The sequence below is a fragment of the Pinus tabuliformis genome, chromosome J (assembly GCF_031772625.1).
Source record: "Pinus tabuliformis cultivar Carrire ecotype Pingquan chromosome J, CPIR1, whole genome shotgun sequence".
In the NCBI taxonomy this organism is placed as follows: Eukaryota; Viridiplantae; Streptophyta; class Pinopsida; order Pinales; family Pinaceae; genus Pinus; species Pinus tabuliformis.
In genome coordinates, this window is record NC_142295.1 from 217,050,531 (window position 1) to 217,071,118 (window position 20,588).

General features: G+C 37.9%; 1 long non-coding RNA gene across 1 annotated transcript; it reads left to right on the forward strand.

Annotated features, from left to right (window-relative positions):
- Positions 1 to 11,395: 11,395 nt before the first annotated feature.
- On the forward strand, positions 11,396 to 12,288 carry LOC149226476 (uncharacterized). The gene is made up of 3 exons (XR_016247048.1): positions 11,396 to 11,502; positions 11,636 to 11,692; positions 11,806 to 12,288. It is a non-coding gene; the product is annotated as an uncharacterized LOC149226476 (long non-coding RNA).
- Positions 12,289 to 20,588: the final 8,300 nt, after the last annotated feature.

Sequence of the window (20,588 nt, forward strand, 5' to 3'; positions counted from 1 at the left end):
AGAAATCTCCCTAGATTGAGAGGGAGCACGGATGAAAGGAATCTCCCTAGTTGAGAGGGAGGTCATAGTCATGACAGATACATTGATAAAAGAAATTGGAGAATGTATTTTGAAGGGTTGCTGAAATAAAAGTTGGATTGGTTTGTGGAAAATGTTGCTGCATGAGAAGTAGGAAAGGAAGTTGTATGGTTGAGGAATATTCTGTCAAGATTTAATGGAAAAGCTCTAAATCCTACTATGAAAAGTTGAGAAGCAACATCAAGTTGTTTGAAAGACCCCAGAGGTTTGTATCTATTTATCTACATTTGAAAGTTTGTTACTGATTGGGGTTGTGTTTGTAGAGGTAAATCTCTCGGAAGTTTGATAACATGTTTTGACATGCTTAGAGTTGTCAATCAATTTGATTGGGAGAGAATTGGAAGGATTTGTTACCAATTGGAATAATCAGGAAATTGAGGCTGTGTGAGTGAGAGATTGCTTGGGAGGACATCTGGCCAACACTTTGTGTTGATGTCTAGGTCCCGAAGTAGGGAGGGTAGCGTTGGTCATAGAGCTCTAACCTTGGATACGCACCCAGATCCCTAGGTTGATGGTTAGTAAGTAATTCTGATGGTACCTAGAGAGGCTGGAAGCTTTAGTCCATCTTAGTCCCACTTGGATAGATTGTCTTCGTCAGGAATCTAGTCCATGACATTGCGATGCCTAAACTGTTGGAGGACCTTGGATAGATTGCCTTGGTCAGGAATCTAGTCCATGGCATTGCGGTGCCTAAAGTTCTTCATGGTTCATATGTTTTGAGATCTTCCTTGTACTTGTACATATGAATACCTCCATAGTTAAGAGGGAGTGTTGAAATTTGTAACTAGGTTCAACCTTCATAAATATATTTGAGATGTACTTATCAAAAGAATGAAGAAAATATTTTTATTATTACTATGACTTATTAAAGCATGGGTTTCATGCTTGGCTCATTTAGGTCAAAGTCCCCATTGAGGACTTCTAGGTTTTATTTTGGGTCATTAGAGTCATTGTACATTAAAAGATACACTTCTTGGGCTTTTGGATAATGTGAAAAGACTTATTTTTGAGTCAAAAATAAATTTAGTCTGCTTCACACTAAGTCGGCCTCAAGACAAGTAATTCGACCTCAAAGAAGGGCTATAAATACAAGGAGTTCAAATTCATTTGGAGCATCTCAGTTACACACACTTAGTTTGATCCTTGAAGTTGGAAGCTGGAAAAATGCGAAGTTGCCTAAGGGATAGAAAGGAGCTAAAAGAAAGTGTGAGTTTTTGGAGAAGGTTAGAAGGCCTTGATCGAAATTCTGGGACAAGTCTCACTCCATTCCGAGGTGTATCAAGGGAGATCAAAGTATTCCAAGTTTGGTCGACGTTGTTGCTACTACATATGCTGGGTCGAAGCTGCTACTAGGTTGAAGATGTTGTTGATGCTGCTAGGTCGAAGTTGTTTGTGAAGAGTTGTCATCTGCAAGAAGGATTGAGGAATGACTTGGTGTGGAGGGAATCTTTGTCTGGGTCTAGAAGTCTTGGATTATCTCGAGAAACTATTGAAGGGAGAATTGTTGACTGGGTTTTCCCCTAGATAGGGCTTTTTCCCTGACTGTCTGCCTACATCTATTGTCCTTGTATTATTGTCTTGGTAATTTCTTGATGAACTAAAAGATAAAAGAATCACAAGTAATTATCTATATAAGAAAATCTTTCTACCTTTCTAATTTTCTAACATAAACAATGGTTAAAACAGGTGACCTTGCAATTCTCTTGTGGCCAAGTCGCTTGTAGGAACGAAGACACTTGTGTTGCTAGAAGCCCTGGGTAGGTATTGTTAATGAGGCCATTGCCTCCTTCCCCAACATTTCTTCCAACAACCTTGTTCTAAGACAATTTTTAACAATTGAGGAGAAGGCATTCACCCATAGGCTAGGCACATAACTTAAAATCAACCAAGATACTTGCATTGCACAGAGTTTAGTTTTGCATTCATTCTAACATCATCTCATTTGGCACATTGTTGATTTGTGAGCATCTATCTTTACTTGCAATATTATATCTTTTTGTACTTGTCATTGTAATTACTTGTTCCTTGTCCTTTGATATTGATCCATCTATTTTGAGCATCTCTTTGAAGTAGAAGTACAAATTTCTTTCATTTTGCAAGTTATATCTCACTGCTCATATTTCAGTTTTGTGCTATCATCTCGTACTAAGGCATGTCTTGCAGCAATTGCTTATCTTTGTGACTTGAAGTATCATTCCATTTTGCAAGTGTTATCTCTTTATGGAGCATTGTTTTAAGGCAATGGTTTATCAATGTCATCTTGTCATTGTCATACTGATCTTATTGGAATGCATCTTGGTAATATTTACTACGTTCATTTAAATAATTACTTGCTAAATAATCTTTAATTCAAGTTACTTAGAAGTAATTGCCTTGCCCTTAGTCTCCCGGAATTTGTTGTTTTCAACAAGTTTTTCCTTTCTAATCATCTTTAGGGACTACCCCCCATAGCCTGTCTAGGAGAGAGCTTAAAAAGAATGAGTAGGGAATAGGTGACATCCCCTGCTCTGAGCATTGCGCCATAAAGATTATATCTTGTGGGGCTGGAAACTTTTCCCACACTTAGGTGTACATCTTAGGCGACAACAGAGCCCAGATGAGGATGGTCTCCCATTGAGACACTAGGGAGGGTTTGTTGCCCCAAAGGAGTCCCTAACGCTGGAGAGGAGGCCTTAGTTGATAGCTGGAGACCCATGGAGACCACTTGATGGCACCCTAGCTGGAAATTGGGACCCCACAGGAGATATTGAGGTGTATCTGAGGGCCAACCCTAAAATTTTGGATCATCCAAGCATCTACACACTTTTTGACACCTTAGCAGACTTTGGCATGGCATTTGGAGCCTTGATTAGGCATGACGTCAACAATTTAGGAGGCTACGACTCATACGTGTGGGCTACTATGTCTGTTTTCTCATTATCTAATGGGTTGGCTTATAACTAAACAAACTTGTTTTTATGAACTTGATTAGGCTAAATTAGGAGACCTAAACCTCATATAAATAGAGGTTAGCCTCAAATCATTTTGATCATCACGTGTGATCTAATTTGGTCCTCTTAGAGAATTTAGCCTATCTGAATTGTATTTTATATCTTGCGGAGATGTGATCTATTGAGGATATTTTTTGATGGAGCCATTCGTTGACTTTGGACTCTGGAGATGTCATTTTGGATTAATAAAGGATATGTTCATGCATTATATCTTGTAAGTGTACCTTGTATTTGATAAATATTTGTACTTTGTGGCTATTGTATGGAATGGTTAATTATCTAGGGTTTCTATGTGCTAATTATTGTTGAAAATTATTCTATGGAATCTTGGTAATAGTATTGCATGCATTACCCACTTATAGAATTTGTATGACAATCCCATGGGTGAATCTTTCAACTAGCTCTCCCCATTGACTTTGCTTCCTCACAAAAATGATAGCTAGGTTTTGAAACCTAGGGTTTCATATTTCCCTTACTCCTTGTTAGGGTTTAGTTCTTTTCTCCTAAGTCAGAAATCTCATTGATTGCATCACCCAAGGTCAAGGCACTGGCCTTGGTCACATTGTTGATCACCTTGAAAACTCACTAAATTTCTCTTTTCTTCCCCTAACCTAGATTTCAGCCTCTTTAAGGAAATTCGCTAGCTAGGCTCAGGGCATCAATTTCAACTAGGATTGATCACATTGCCTTTTGGAGGGATTCAACACGTGGTTGTGAGATAGTTATCTCAAAATCAACCTTTTCCTATGGCTAATTTCTCTATTTTAGGGATGGTGTCCTTTGCCCTAGCTTAATTGTGCCATAGAAAAGCCCTAGTTTGCGCTATGCTTCAACTTGGGGCTTATTGAAGGCTTTGATCTTGTGGAGAGATAGTGTACCTATCAAGGCCTTGGTATTGTGACAATGCTGGTTATGATGATACTATCATCATTGATGCTTGTCAATCTGCATCCCTTCTTATATGAATATTTCAAATTGAGATAGTCTTGTTGAGTCATTATGAATACCTCCCTAGTTAAGAGAGAGTTGAAAGTGTAACTAGTGTCGGTCTTCATAATGAAAAATAATTATTGATGTATTTATTATTATTATTATTGATCAAGCATGTTCTTCATGCTGAATTAGTCAAAATGAGTAAAAAAAAGTTTCTATTTGAGTCATGTGACATTTGACATTTGAAAGAAAAAGAAAAGGAAAATTATTTTTAGTTTAGTCTAAAGGATTCAATCTAAGGTCCAAGTCGGCCCTCCCTATCAAGTCGGCTTGTGTGGCTAGTTTTCACCATTATGAACAACTATATAAAGGAGAATCTTCGACCTATTGGAATCGATCAAGTTTTGAAGTAATCATCGAATTCTATGATTGAGAAATGAAGGAGAAGCAAGCTGAATTCAAGGAGAAGAATCAGAAAAATCAAAGAATCTATTCACGTGCAAATCTGCCTCATCTCTACCCACAAGTGCAAATTCTGTGACACTTCTCTAGCAGCCACAGGGACGAAATTCGCCCTCTGTAGTAAGATTGAAAATCTCTGAAATTTTGAAGTTAGGAGCAAGTTTTGACCGTATTTGACTTTTGTTGACTTTGACCTATTGAAGAAGACTTGGGAGGAAGGCTGACTTGGAATCTTGAAGAAGTCTTGGTCTAGGTTGAGGATATCTCATTTTGAATTGATTCTATAAGGAGTGGATTGTTGGGTTTTCCTCTTGTGGGGTTTTGCCCAAGCTTGGAGCCTAAAATTTTTGTCTCTTGCTTCTTTGTGATCTTGAAAGACTAAATATTGTATAATTACTTGATGAGGAAGAAATAATACTAAAAGAAGAAGATTAACATTCATAAGTAATTATCAAGTAGTAGAATCAATCATCATCTTCATTGCTTTCCAACAAGATAAGCCTGTTAACCTTGCTTATTCATTATCTCTAGGTCACATTGTGCCCTAACTAGGCTTTTTGGAGGACGCACATTGCTTTATTATGCTAGCTAAGCCTTGTTCTTAAGAAGAGCGACCCTCCTTGACCTATTTTTGTCACTTTTATCCTAGTACTTGATAAATCCTATAGGTGACCTAATATAGGGAAGGCTCCCTTGTGAAAGTCCACTAAAGAGCAGGAGGTAGTGGTTGTGGCGACAATGGGCCACACCTCATATTGTTGTCCCTTGGTCTAGTTCTTGTCTTGTGAACTACCCTCACAAGACTCGCTAGATTTTCAGGGAATAGGGTGTTGATGCACCAGGCAAGTATATTATGTACAATGATCCAATATAGCCTTTCTAAGGCTTGATCACAATGTAACACTATGTACGAAGGAGATGCTCCACTAGAATAGCCATGGATGTGATATATACACTAATGATGTAGATAAGGCACAACAACAACAAACCATTGCATGCAATCTCCGAAGTAAAATGCTCAAAGGGGGGAAAAATGACAAGCAAATAATTGTGCAAATCGACTCTCCTACTAAAGACTCCTTTGCACCCACTTAAAGGTGGTCAACAAAGTCACAAGGGAAGTGATAAAAGTTACAAGTATAGGGCCTCATGCATGATGAGGGGTAACACTAGCGTCTGCAACTCATAGCATCATTGGTTACTAATAAGAAGGTAGGAAAAAAATCCAAGGCCCTTCTTTATTGACCTCCTAGATCTCCCATCACTGACTTAACTAGATCAACATAACTCCCATAATCCAGGAAACAATTCATCTTACCGAAATCAGATTGAGAAACCATTACCGAATTAATATATTTGTCCCACTGTTCAAAAGAAACTACAATTGTTATCACATCCTTATTGCAGGAAAAATCACATTTGTCTTGAATTATAGACACTCTTTCACATTGTTAGATGATCCAAAATACATAAACTTTAGTTTAATTATTTAGAATATAATATTCAATTATTTAGAATATTTCATTAGATTTTGGAGAAATTTTAAAATTGCTAATTGTTGTAAAAGATATGGCATCTAGAAAGGTGTCGTTTCTTAGGAATTAATTTAGGAAAATGGTTAGGAGTGTTTTTACGAGAACATTAAATGTAAATGGACACTTGTTAATAAAATAAGTGATCCATAACAAAATTAGGTTAGGACATTAGCTTATTTAAATCTAATTTCTCTGCTTGCAAGAGTGTTGAGTGAATGTGTGTAAACTCTTGCAGATTTTATGTAATTTCTTTTCCTTATTAATAAAATTTGTATCTGAGGACACTTATGCTATTATTGTGGTATCAGAGCAACAATAATGCAATAATGCAGGTGGGGTGATTTGGTTTTGTAGCCCCAGAGAGCTACAGGATGGGTAGGATTCTTAAGGAGGTCCACCTCATGAATGATGAATCGATACCTTGCTACAGGAGCCCATATCATGCAAGAGCAGCATGGATCAGTGGCAAATGGTGCAGTGAGATGCCAGAGTGACAAATGCAGTGGCTAGTAGCAGTCAGATATTGGCCAGTGCAGAGTTGGCAACAGTGCAGTTGGCAAGGGGTTGAGTTAGCAGCAACACAGAGGCTTTAGCGATAGCGCAGAGTCTAGCAGCAGTCAGGACTCGGGTGACAGATGCATCATACTGATCACAGTTGATTCAGTATTTTGGATGCTTTTCAGTTGCAGTTGTTGCAGTTGCAGCAACAACAGATGGAGAGGGAGTTGCAGTGCAGATGCAGTGTTGGTAACAGTTCAATAGGGCTAGCAACAACACATATGCAACGTATATCAGAGTTGCGCAGTAGTTGGTGGGAAGCAGCAGCCAGACATCAGCAATGTAACAAGAAGTGGTGCAGAGACAAGGTGTTGCTTCAGTGGGTTGCAACGCTAGAACACATTCCTCGCTAAGAGGGAGTGTTAGGTTTTGTAGCATCGGATGTGTTCTAGCCATGAAATTTGGTGAAGAGGCTAAAATACATGTATTCTCCAAAACCCATAAATCATTTATGGAAATTCCACCTAGAGACGACCTGATTAAAATAATTAATCATTTTTTAATGTTTGATTAATTAAAGGGTATTAATTAAGTCATGGTGAGAATCTTCTAGAAGAAGACATGGATCGAGTTCTAGTTAATCTTAGCCATCGATTATGTTTTAATTTTGGCCGTTGATGCCTCAATGAGAAATTATAAGAAGAAATTCGATCGGGGATGGAGAACACACTTGAGACACCAGTAGTTCGATTTCACTTACAGATCGAACTCCAGAGTAGCAGTGCTGAGTTGCTGGAGAGAGAGCTAGTGAGCTCGAAGCAGTGAGAGAGGGGCAGGGATAGTAAGGTCGAAGGAAGATTTTCCTGTTTCGGTGAGTGCATTGCAGAGAGGCAGTGAGTGCCACAGAGAGGAAATGTAGAGCCACGCAGAGGCAGCGCAATGCTTTAGAGGGGATTTTGTATTCTGCTAGGGAGAAGCAGTGATTCAGTGCCGAAAGCCGGAGAGGGAGTCTGGAGGCCAGAAGGCATCATCTTCCAGACAGCAGCTGATCAGATAGCGAGAGAGTAGTAGCTCCGAGTTGTGGGATGTAGTACTACGTAGGTTGATGCAGGGACTGTGCAGAGGTAGTAGAGACAACTCATCTTGAGCCAAGATCAGTGTCGGATTGCCAATGGGAGTGAGACTTTTATCGCTAGACTTATTGTCAATCATTTCTCTGTATGGACTGCTAGATTTGAGCATCCATAGTTTTGTACTCAGATTTACTACTGCATAATAATAAAACCCTCAGTTGCTGCACCGGTTTTCCCAAGTTGGGGTTTTTCCGAGGACATTGGTCCAAAAATCACTGTGAATTTGTGTGTGTGTGTGCATCTATTCTTCTAGCATTATTTTTCTTCTGTAGTATTTATTTTGTGAAGGTTGCAGTGTATTAGTTTCGATATTTACCGTAGAACGTAGTAAATAATTTATTCAATTTATTTAACTAATGGAAGAAACTTAATCAGTTGTTGCAGTAGGATTCAGGGTTTGCTGAATTTTCACAGTACCAACCTATGACATCACGTTGCAAGTTCATCGTGAACAACTTCATCAACACATCTTCATGTTCAACATGAAAACAATCAACCAATCTATTAAGAGCTATGAGATGTTACTTAATTGAAATACCATCAAAACCATGAAACCTCATATGGTCTATACATCACTGATCTCCACAAGGGAGTGATGAATATACCACATGTCTGAGAAGTTCATTGGAGCATATCTATTTGCCATTGTCTTGTGTGATCAAACCTCTCAAATTGGAGTCCCCAATGATGCTTAGAATTTTCTACATCCATGAGCCTTGTTTTGCCAAATGTCTCTCACTATGCACCACATGCAATAGGTGTGTACTCAAGGAACATGTAATGCTATTCTTCTTGCCTTTTTGTGTTTAAGGTGCAATGTTTGCAGTTTATAAAATTATTGAAGTTATAAAACAATAAAATAAAGTTCTATTGTCAACCATTAGCACCATTCTGTTTGGTTGTCTTCAGCTAAACAATCGTGGGTGTAGGGTATCTATTCCCCCAAAGGTGCCTAGGTCTTGACCCTTGATTCAATTGCTATTGCATGTGCTAGGGTGCATCCATGAGTATGAGCACAAGCGCCAACGTGTCATTTGGTAGGAAATGAACCTTGGTGGGGGCTATATTACCTACCCACTTTCATTGACTTGACAAGCCACTATTGAATTAAAAAGGCTTCATTTTCATTGTGGAGATGTAAATGGGGATAGAAATTGTGGCTTTTTATATTGCTGCCATACCACTTCCCATCCCTAGTGGACTATAGGATAGAAGCCTGAAGGGGATACCATACCATCCCAGGGACATTTGGGGAATGTCGAAATGTCCTAGGGATGTCTAGATGTCCCTATACCATCCTAGGGACGTCTGGGCAACCCTTCTTAAAATTGGGATCACTTAGGCACTATAACTTAAAAAAATTGTTTGTAGGGAATATTTCTAATGAATTACAATGGATATTTTCAGGTATTCTTATTTCCTGAAATGTATAATATACAATAGGCCTTGGAAATGGCAAGCATTACCGATACATAAGTTTGTTTCGTTTCTCAGCAAGAACATATTTTCCTTTGTAGTCATTACTCTTTTTATTTTTAATTTTCATCAAAATATCTAATTTTTTCAAATAGATTGTGCCTTCTTTGAAAATAATGCTCATCCACTGAATATGCATTTGCCATTTTGGATCAGCAATTACTCTTTTATTATGAATCAATATGAATGGTTCAATATGTCTTTGATGGAATCATGGATGGTATTGGTATAATAGTATAATACCAATGTTCCACCAAGTTTCTGAGACATGGGGATGGGGGAGTGGGGGTATGTAGAAGCGGCCTATGCCAAATCTCCCCACCAATTTTTAGGAAACCAGGGTGGACATTGGGGTCTTTAACACAAGGGACTCAGACAAAAATAGTAAAATAAAAATACTAAAACCTATAAATATATCATTGAAACTTATAATTTCACTGTCTTTATCATTATATAACACTTACATCATGAAGGATAAATTGATGAATCATATAACTGAAACAAGTTTAAAACGAAAAGCATGATACAAACATACATTTAACTATAACAATGTACAATGAAAATAAAAGTTCAAACCATATTGAAGTTCCAACTGTGAACACTGAATATTGAAATAAAAGTCAAGTTTGATACACCAAGATTCAAATTTTTATAGAGTCAATTCTAATATATCATATATCAAGATTCAAAACAAACGGAAGTCTACAACTGAAGTCTAAAACAGAATAGCAGATAACATAAGAACGTATCAAATGACAAATGAGCATAACTGCTCAAAGTAATGCTCCACTAGTCTCTGCGTCCACCTGCTGCATGAATAAATCAGGATCACCCATGTCACCATCTGAATCAGGATCACTTGCATTCTCAAACATGCTAAGTGGCACACCAACCAACCCCATCTGTGTCTCATCAACTCCCTCCCCCATATCTACCTGTGCATCATCCTCTGAATCAACATCCCATCGTGTTGTTGGTCCCTTCAAAAACTCAGGTGTATTCCTATGCTCAAGACGTAGGGCACTGTGCACATTAGCTAACTTTTCCGCTCTTCTAGAGGTAAGCTTGTTCCTCTTGATAGAGAAGATGAAGCTATATGTGGACCAATTCCTCTCTGCTGCAGAGGAACTAGTAATCTGAGACAACAAACACATTTGTTTGAGCTCTGGAGCACCATCCCCATGCATCCTCCACCAACCAATCGGGTCATCTTGGGCTAGACCTATGCGATCTACCCGAGCACCTTGTGTGTTGAAGGGGCCACTAAGAGATGCAAACTTAACAAATTGTCTTCAAAGTTTTGCCACCGCCTCCTCATTGTACATCTTTGCAATTGCATCTAGGAAGCCATTCTTTACGTCAGGATCATCAATAGGAGGCACTCTCCCAAGCCTGACTTTATTAAAATTATTTGACCTCAAATTTTTGGGAAACAAAGGAAACGTTTCCTTTTTTGGGAGGAAACGACCCCCTTTGGAGTTTCCGTGTGTTTCCTTTTTTTGGGAGCATCAGGAAATGACCCCTAGACGTCCCCACGTCCCCAGAGCGCAAGGGAGTGAGGAATCACGATTCCCAAGTGGGGGGATGCGTCCTCGTGGAACACTGTATAATACTATATTTTCATTTGGAATTGTTCAATATGATCACTGATTAGGTTTATAATGTAATAACTTTGTGCATTCAACAATTTCATTATGTTAGCCCACGGGGCTTTGGATTGACGGTGAATGGGTGTACTGTTAAGGCACTCCTTGTGATAGGTCACCAGTCCAAATCCCCCGTGGGTGCTAGATGGTATTATATAGAGGAAATTTTTTTTTTCATTATTTTAGCCATTTACATATTTAGTTCCCTATCACTCTGCACTCTCAGATATTAAATTTTCAAATTCTTTGAACCGTTTGACATTTTGGTTACCTTTCAGGCATCTGCAAACTTTTCCCCCCGTACCCTTTCCTGAAATTTGGTGCAATATAGGTTTTTCAATTTATTTGCACCCTTACATCCTTCAATAACTTTAGGCATTATGCCAGCTAGAAGAATAATAATTTTGGATTGCGATTTCTGTGGTTAGGTTTAATTGCATTCTAGAAATATATTTTATTATTGAAACGCTCATAAAAGATGGTGTCTCTAGCATAAATAAAGACTATAAAAGATCAATGAATTTAATTCTCGGGCTTGTCCAATTGAAATTTCTATGCATCCTGCTGAATCATTTTGTGTCCATTTTAGATGTTTAATGCTCATCAAACACATAGACGTGTAGTATACATCAACGACCAATTTCTTTTTTCTTTTTCTGTCGACAGAGAGGTGCTTCTGGCTGCTGCAAAGAGTGCAGGCATTGATGGTGCCGAAGAATGGATTGATAACCCAAATTCTGGTTTGCTAGAGGTATGTTAGAAATTGTGTTCGTGTAATTCCATTGCCATCCATATCTTATTTATAGCATAATGAAGTTCATATATATTAATTTGCATAGATCAAATGAGATGCCGACAATTAGTCTTTATACATCAAATTTCAGATACAAATTGAAATGGAAAAAAATGCTCAGAACATATCTGGTGTACCTCATTTTCTGGTAAGCAGCCTCAATGTTGTTTGTCATAGTCCCAAGATTTCAATATGGTCTATTCTGAAGAGCATCAAAGTTTCTTTATGTTATCATGTAGATGCAAATGTTTGTACTTGCAGATAAATAACAAGTATCAACAAACAGGTGCGCAAGCTCCAGATTCATTCATTCAGACTTTTAAAAGAGCTGCTCGTGATGCAGAAGGAAATTGTTGAGTTTGAATCATGTTAAGAGACACCTACTTGTCATTTTATACAAGTACATATATGCAATGCTTGCTCACAATTTGGAATACTTAAGTAGTGAACTGGTTTTCAGTATGCTTTTGCTTAGATTGCACAGTTACAATAGATAAATAACAAGATAAACAGGTGCACAAGCTCCAGATTCATTCAGACTTTTCAAAGAGCGCTCATGACGCAGAAGGAAATTGTTGAGCTTGAATCATGTTAAGGGACACCTACTTGTCATTTTAAACAAGTACCTATATGCAGTGCTTGCTCACAATTTGGAATACTTCAGAACTGGTTTTGAGTATGCTTTTGCTTAGATTGCATGGTTATAATGCTAATTATATTTGGTCAAGTTGAATCTTTCATGTATGGGGTGAATTTGCATGAGTTGGGTTGGATGTGGCCATAATTTCCATGAAATGTGTGTACACTGCATTTGCAATGCATGACCTTAGAAGTAATTTTAAGCCAACAGTTTAATTGAAGTTTATTATTGATAATTGTACATTTCATGGTTTGTGTTTGTTGAAGTTGAACACTCATAACTGAAAATTGCAATAAAGATTGCAATTGAAGTAACTCTAACTGTATCTATTACCCACCAAAAGTGGGTAACCCATAGGAGAAATTTTTTGTTCTCCATTGACAGCCAGCCAACTAGCAGCCCCATGAAAGTCAACACAGAAGTTAGAACATTATGCCAGAGTTGTCCACCAATTGCTCTGGTCAGATCTCTCTCCCATCTGACATCCTCCTTGAAGGAAGGTGGGTCATCTATCAGTGGGTACTCTAACCATTCTAGCAATCATGTGCTTTAATGTAATGTTATGAGAATATTGATATGGATCACGGGACAAACTAGATAATTGATCGATCTTGATTGTATCCTTATTCCCACACTTCACTTGGGAGGTTAGGCTTTGAATCTAGTCCAGTGTGATCTCCTCTGAGGCCTTAAGCGTTTAGGAAGGGCATTATTGGGGAGGCGCTGATTGATATAGTGTGTCCAAAGTAATCCATACTTCCCACTTTCCATCTCTCCCCATTATCCTTCTCCATTCTTTGAATTGGTAGTCATTGGGATTGACACCCTATATCCACATCCTTGAGTCACTTGGGCCTAGAGGTTGATGTAGGTGAAAAAATGTTATAAACATATAAAGCCACAATGAAAGAAAATGTAAAATACAAAAGATGGCTGGGACATATTTAGCACGTGGGCAAAATCCTAGCATGAGCTCTACCCCTCTCATTAGCCATCACCCAACTCCTTAAGCATTTAATGCTTCTTCTCAAATAAAGTAACTCTTGAATGTCTCAACCTCAATGAGCGAGAAACTGCTACATCTTAAAGGGTTATGGGAAAAGCATAAATCAAGCTTGGGCTTCTAAGCTATGCACTAAATAAAGACATCATTAAAGTAAAAGGCACATTAGAGGGGTGGGAAAAGCAGGCCAAGGAAAGAGATAACCCATGCCACCACGATTTCTCCCTCCTTACATCATTACACTCAGGATGTCCGTTGGTCTCATGGTTGTGGCTCCACTCCATGACCACCATATCACACATGCCCATGGATTGATGGGATAACCTCGACATGTCACTCCCCTTGGGGTCTAGAAGCACCTAATAGGGTAGTTTATCTAATCATCCCTAACATAAGTGAGGTAACTTGTTTATAGATCCTGATCTAGTTAAACATTTGAAGGTGAGTTTTGTGTGAAGTATTTTTGTGCCCCTAACATTAGATATGGTTCACTATGATGCTTTAATGGTTTCATGTTCCTAATGAAGGTGATCTCACTTGATCTTGAGAGGTTTTGTTTAGGTGGTTTCACATTGCAGCAAAGATCCCTTGAGGGATAGCTTTATTCTTCTTTAGCACCTTCAAGGGAGTTCTTTTCCCCATTCTAAGAGCAGATCTGACTTTGTGGCCCCAACTTTGCCTCTCTAGAGATGAGTGTTGGGCCTTGAGTAACTTCCACATGATACTACACCTTTTAATGAGCCTCTAGATGCTAAAATGCTGAGCTTGAAAGCTTTTGCATTGGACTATCTGATGATGTGCCCAGATGGACCCAGGACACCCTCGGGCTGGCCTTAACCCTATTTGACGGACAATACCTTATTTTAGAGCCCAGATAAGGATGCTCATCACTTAGTTGACGTGGGGGGGCTAGCACATCTCTCTTTGATGGCAATGCTTGCCCTTAGAAGTGCCACACCACTCCCACATGCATGTAAATGGTGACGTAGGGCCTCTTTTGGATGACGTCATAGTTGAGTAGGCACCTTTTGGAGATGTACACATGCACTTTCAGACTTTTGTGGAGTGAGGAGCACTCTTGGACCCTTGCCTCAGTTCTATGATGCCTTATTGCCTACTTTAGAGGATGACATTATGGTGGAGACCATTTTTCTTTTACATGTGGGTTATTTTTTACATTTTGTTATGTTTGAAAGCTATTAATGTCAACCTGTGACCTTTGAGCTAGTTGAACGCTCAAATAAACTTGTTCATGGGTTTTACTTGTAAAATCATGTAAAAGTGACTTGGTTACCCTCATATAAATAGAGGGGAGTCACTTTTCATTTTCATCATCATTCATCATCGTACTTATCTCTCTTTAGAAGTGTGCACTAGCTCTTGTCTTTTTTTCTACTTGGCCACAATGTGATCCTATGATTCAAATTGGTCTTGGAGAAGCATTATTGCTTGAGGATGGTTTGTTGGGATTGGTTGAAGAGATTCTTATGAAAAAATTGTATTTTTATTGCTTGAGGATGGTTTGTTGGGATTGGTTGAAGAGATTCTTATGAAAAAATTGTATTTTTATTGCTTATCGTCTATATTTTGTGTGCTATCTTGTGTGAATTGGGGTTTCTATGTGTGCTATAGTTAAAATTGCTTTATTTATCTTGAAATCTTGATTCATTATGCTATGAAAAATTATTTTCCTTGAATCCTTCAAGAGAACTTGAAATTGTGCATCTCTTGAATTTAAAATCTCCCTCACAAGGAAGCTGTTAGGGTTTATAAGAAGAGGGTTTAGTTCTCACACCCTCTTCATCATGGCTGTCTCCAATGAATTTGCTCTAGGTGACTCCATTGCCCATTTAGATCAAGGCACTAGTCTAGGTTGTTGAAAAATGTGTAACTAGGTTCGGTCTTTATAAAAATAAAATGTACTTTTGATTTTTGTATATTGTAACATTAAAGAAAATTATTATTATTATTTTTGGACCATGGGTTTCATGCTCAAAGTATTTTATTTTATAGGTCAAGCACCCATTGAGTGCTTCTAGTGTTTGTCCTAGGTCAAGAAGTCAAAAGAGTCATTATCATAAGTTGAAGAGCCCATCGAGCACATTGTAACTTGTAAAGAAAATTATTTTTCTCATTAAAAGTGTCAAAATACCCTTCAAGGCCAAGTCGGCCTATTTTGAGGAGCCACGTCCACGTTGAGAGGCCTATATAAAGGAGGGAACTCGATCTCCTTGAGACATATTCATCTCTCTCTCATTTAAGCAAAGGAGAAGAGAAAGAAGGCAAGTGAAGAAGGAAGAGGACGAAGAAAGATTGTTTTTGGGCCTCTGACACGTGCAAAGAAGAGAAGCTAGGGTTTGCAGCTTCGAGCCCGAAATTTTGAAGCTGGGAGTCAAAGTTGTGCTGCTGGAAGAGATTTGACTAGGTTTGACTTGGACAAGGGAAGCACATCATTTAGAAAGGTTGGACTTGGTCTTGGTCTAAAGGTCTTGGAATTCGTTAATTGAAGAATCTATAGGAAGAGAAGAGATTTTGTGGGTTTTCTTTCAAATGGAGAGGTTTTGGCCCTTGTTTGTAGTTGGTCTTGGAATTCGTTAATTGAAGAACCTATAATAAGAGAAGAGATTTTGTAGGTTTTTCTCTCAAGTGGAGAGGTTTTGGCCCTAGCTTGCAGCCTACATTCTGTGTTCATGTGTACTATTGTTCTTCTTGTTTTGGTAGCGGTTTGATGATATTCAAACATAATAATAAGTAAAGAAACTAATAAAGTAAGAAAAAGTAAAAAGACATCACAAGCAGTTATCATAGAAAGAGAAATCATCTTATCTGTTGCCCTTACAATTTCTCAACATAGGTGGTGTTGATCAATCTATCTTCTATAAATATATTTTCTCCAATCTCTCAAAAAATTCTAGATATCTAGGGTTAGGGTTACGATTTATTTGAAATATTACTAAAAAGTAATTATATTTGTTATGTTATTGCCCTTTTAGGCTTGGTCACCGGGTTCGGCGAATTTGAACGAATAAATTCGAAATTCGCTGAACAAAATGGCAAACTCGAACAGAAAGGTGAACTCGAATTTAAAGGCAAACGAAATTGTTAAAATTCATAAAAATTTGTTTTTTTTCGATTTTTTTCCGGTTTAAAAAAATTTAGAAATGAATCGTTATTTTTGCGGGCCCCATGGTTTTGGTTTTGGTTTCATTGCTTGCGGTGGGTTAGGTTTCATTGTTTGCAGCCATCGAACTGACCTATGACCACTGACCATTCCACATCATGAGCAATAGCATACACAACTTTCGTCGGGTTTTTAGGGTTTTCGATGGCTTTTTTGATGGCTTTTGGCTTGTGGCAGCGTTGACGGGTTGTAACTTAGACCATAGGTCTGAGTCAGGAGAGCGAAGGGATTTGAAGCACTGTTTGCGGGATTTGAAGTGCTAGGCTACAAGCCTAGACTAGGCTGAATCTCTTAAGAGAAAGAGCGAAGCTCTGTGCTTTGAGCTTAGTGTCTAAACTCACCTCAGAGGTCCGAAATCTGAGGTTCTATGCATCATTGCAAAGTTATCCGAATTATATAGTTTGTGAACTAATAATAGTCCTTATCTCTAGCAAATATTTTTACTTAAAGAAAAGAGCCAAGGTCGAGTTACATAGAGGCACTCTATGACTCATTAAGGAAGCTACAGTCATCATTGAAAGATCCGTGTATAAGCAACAAAGTAGACTCTCTAAAGTGACAAAGGCACCGACCTCATCTCAGGCTGTGGCTTGTTGCTTGTGGCAGCGTCGACGGCTTGTAAGTTGTGGCTTGTGGAGTTTTTGACGGCTTGTGGCTTGACCAGTGCAACATGCTGGAATACATAGCTCGGCCAGCCGCCAGTTCTACGCATTGGGCTGTGGCACATAATACATTACAGACTTTACACTGTAAAGTTTACAGTGAGCTGCCTTCTAACGTCTGACTCAAAGCAACTCTCACTGTGTCAACATTTTTGCAAACCAGAACTTCAACTAACCAGAACTCCTCTCCTCAAACCCTGCAATCACTGATTGGTATAAATTATAATTGTGAAATCTGAGCAGTGGTGAGATAGCTTAGATTTTTTTTTTGAAGTTGTGGCATTGAAGATTGAAGAGGCATCTGTTGAAACTTGAAGCAGCCTCCAGGCTCCAACAAACTTGGAAGTTTTGAGTCCTGACAGAGCCTGAGAGCAGTGAGCCTTCAAGCAGCCTCGGCCCTCCAGCAAGCTGCACAATGCACTGTCCAGACTCCAGCGTCCAAGTTCTAGTCTCCAGGTAAGTCAAAAATTTAAATACACTTTTTTTATCAGTTCAATAAAATTTACTAGTTTTTATCAGTTAAAACTTAAATACAATTTATCAGTATTTAAAGAGGCTCAGGCTGAATTTTGAACTGATTTTTTTTTTTTTTTTTTTAAATTATAGTTTAAAATTTTCATAATTTCATTTTGCAAAAAAAAAAATATAAAACTAATTAAAATGTAAATTAAAAAATTTTTGCAGACATTTCAGGCTTCAAGCCTTCACGTCAGTCTTCAACAATTAGAGGTTCAGAACCTTCAAATTTCAATGGCACCCCCAAAATCAACTGTTGTAGCATGGAATTTTGTCAAAAAAGATGGGAATAATCTTTCATGTCAGCTGTGTGGACATGATTTCACTAGGTCTTTAACTAAAGCAGTGGATCACCTTCTCAGTATTAGCAATGGAAGTGGAGGTGGTGTTGAACGCTGCACTAAGATCTCTGATGAACAAAAAGCCACAGTGGAGAAAGACTATTTCACTTCAAAGATGGAAAAGGAGAAAAGGGTAAATAAGAGGCAACGAATTGAGAGGGAGATTGCCATGTCTTCTTCCACACCATTAATTCAATCTCAACCATTGGTGGATCAAGTTCTACTTAAGTAAAAACAGGTGGAACCAAAACATTAAATCAATTCTGGAAACCTGTTGAGAAACAAGAAGTTGATGATGTTGTTGTAGAATTCTTTTATGCATGTGCAATTCCCTTTAATGTGGGGAGGAGTCCATATTTTAAAAATGTAATTAAAAAGGCCATTGATTTTTGGAAGGGCTATGTTTCTTCTAGATCTGAAGTTTTAAGGACAACTTTGCTAAAGAAAACAAAATACAGAGTGATGGGAAAGTTGGCTCAGATTAAAGAGTCTTGGAAGCTTACAGGATGCACAATTTTGAGTGATGGTTGGTCAGATTTGTGTCATCGCCCATTGATCAATGTGCTTGTTTATAGTCCTCAAGGGGTACTTTTCTTGAAAGCAATAAATGCAATGGATCGAGCGAAGACATTAGAATTTATTTTTGGAATTTTGGATGAAGTGATTCAAGAGGTTGGGGAGAAAAATGTTGTCCATGTTATTACAGATAATGCATCAAATTGTGTTGGTGCAGGGAAGCTGATTATGGAAAAGTATAATCACATTTATTGGACCCCTTGTGCAGCTCACTGCTTGGATTTAATGTTTCATGATTTAGCTAAATTTCCTTGGGTCAATGAGACAATCCGAAGAGCCAAAACAATTGAAAACTTCATCATAAACCATCGTCTCACTTTGAGCATATACAGGAAGAATGCATCAAAAGAGTTGTTGAGGCCTTGTGATACAAGGTTTGCCACTTTTCATATTACTCTAAAAAGAGTTGTTGAGGGAAAAGCGAACCCAAGAGTTGTTTTTTGCAACACTGAGTGGGAGAGATCTACCCTTTCAAAAGAAACTAAGGGGAAAAATGTTGAGCAAATAGTGCTCAATAATGGCTTTTGGGAAAATGCAAACAAGGTTTTAAAAATATGTGGCCCAATTGTTAATGTGCTCTGCATGATGGTGACAAACCTTGTATGGGTTTTGTTTATGAAAGCATTGATCATTGCAACAAGACCATTGCAACTGCTTTTAATAATGTGGAAGCTGATTACTAGGAGATATGGGATTTAATTGATCAAAGATGGAAGATGATGTATAGTCCATTACATGTAGCAACATGCTATTTGGACCCTAGATTGTTTGGGTTGCCAAGACATAGGGATGAAGAAGTCATGAATGGACTTATCCATGCTATTGAGAAGCTAAATCCAGATCCAGAAATTGCAGGTTTGGTTAGAAGTCAGTTGAGGGCATACAAGTTAGAAGAAGGGTTATTTCGAACACAATCAACAAAGTATGATAGGAGAAAAAGTGATCCAACAGGGTCGAGGGAATTTTATGGTTCAGGGGCACCAGAATTGCAAAACTTTGCAATTCGTATCTTAAGCTAGGGATCAAGTGCATCAACATGTGAAAGGAATTGGAGTTCCTTTGACCACATCCATTCCAAGAAAAGAAATAGATTGTTATCTGGAAGATTAGAAGATCTTGTTTATGTTCGTAGTAACTTGCAGTTGGCTTTGAAAAATGTGGCTAAAGATTCATCCAATTCCTCTTCTCCGTGGATCAATCCTGTTCCAAATGCATCAATGGATGAAGCTGATTTGTCCATTGATAGTGACATTGACTGATGAATTTGATGCTGAAGCATCTAGCGGATTCACAACTCCTACTTCTCTTGATCATATAAAACTTTCTGATATAACAAGTGGGCCACAGGAACATCAAGAATAAAACTTGTGTTCTTGTTTTAGATTTCTAGTTTACTTTTTGCATGAACAATTTTCTAAAACTGCCAAGCATTGATAGTGACATTGACAGGGAATTCACTGATGAATCTAATGCTGAAGCTTCTAGCGGATTCATAGCGCCTACTGCTCTTGATGATATAAAACTTTTTGATATAACAAGTGGGCCACAGAAACATAAAGAATAAAACTTGTGTTCTTGTTTTAGATTTCTAGTTTACTTTTTGCATGAACAATTTTCAAAAATATTTCGAGTTTATATATTTTGAATACTTTTTTATCAGATTGTTTTTCAATATATGAAATCTGATATGGCCCATGGTTTTGTTGAATTTGATATGGGTGCCAATGTCTATGATGAAATTCTCACTTTGTTTACTATGTTACAACTTACATGTATGGAAGTTGGTTCTTTATTGGCACTCGCTTTCATGGTTTATAAAATTATGTGGAAATGATTTAAATGTTTAAGAAATAATCTTATGTGTTTGCAGTGTGCATTATGGACTTTGAATTTGACTTTAAATTGATTTTTTTTTTTATATATATACAATTTTTTTTTCCAAATTTCTATATGTCGAACTTTATCAGCAAAATTTTAGGTGCCGAACTTTATTCGAATTTCAAGGTCACCGAACTTGAACACGAACACGAACTTGGTGACTTAGCTTTTAGGAGGAAGTGCATTTAATAATTGATAGTAAACAAAATCTAACATTTATTGCATTATAAAACCCTAATTTTAGGTT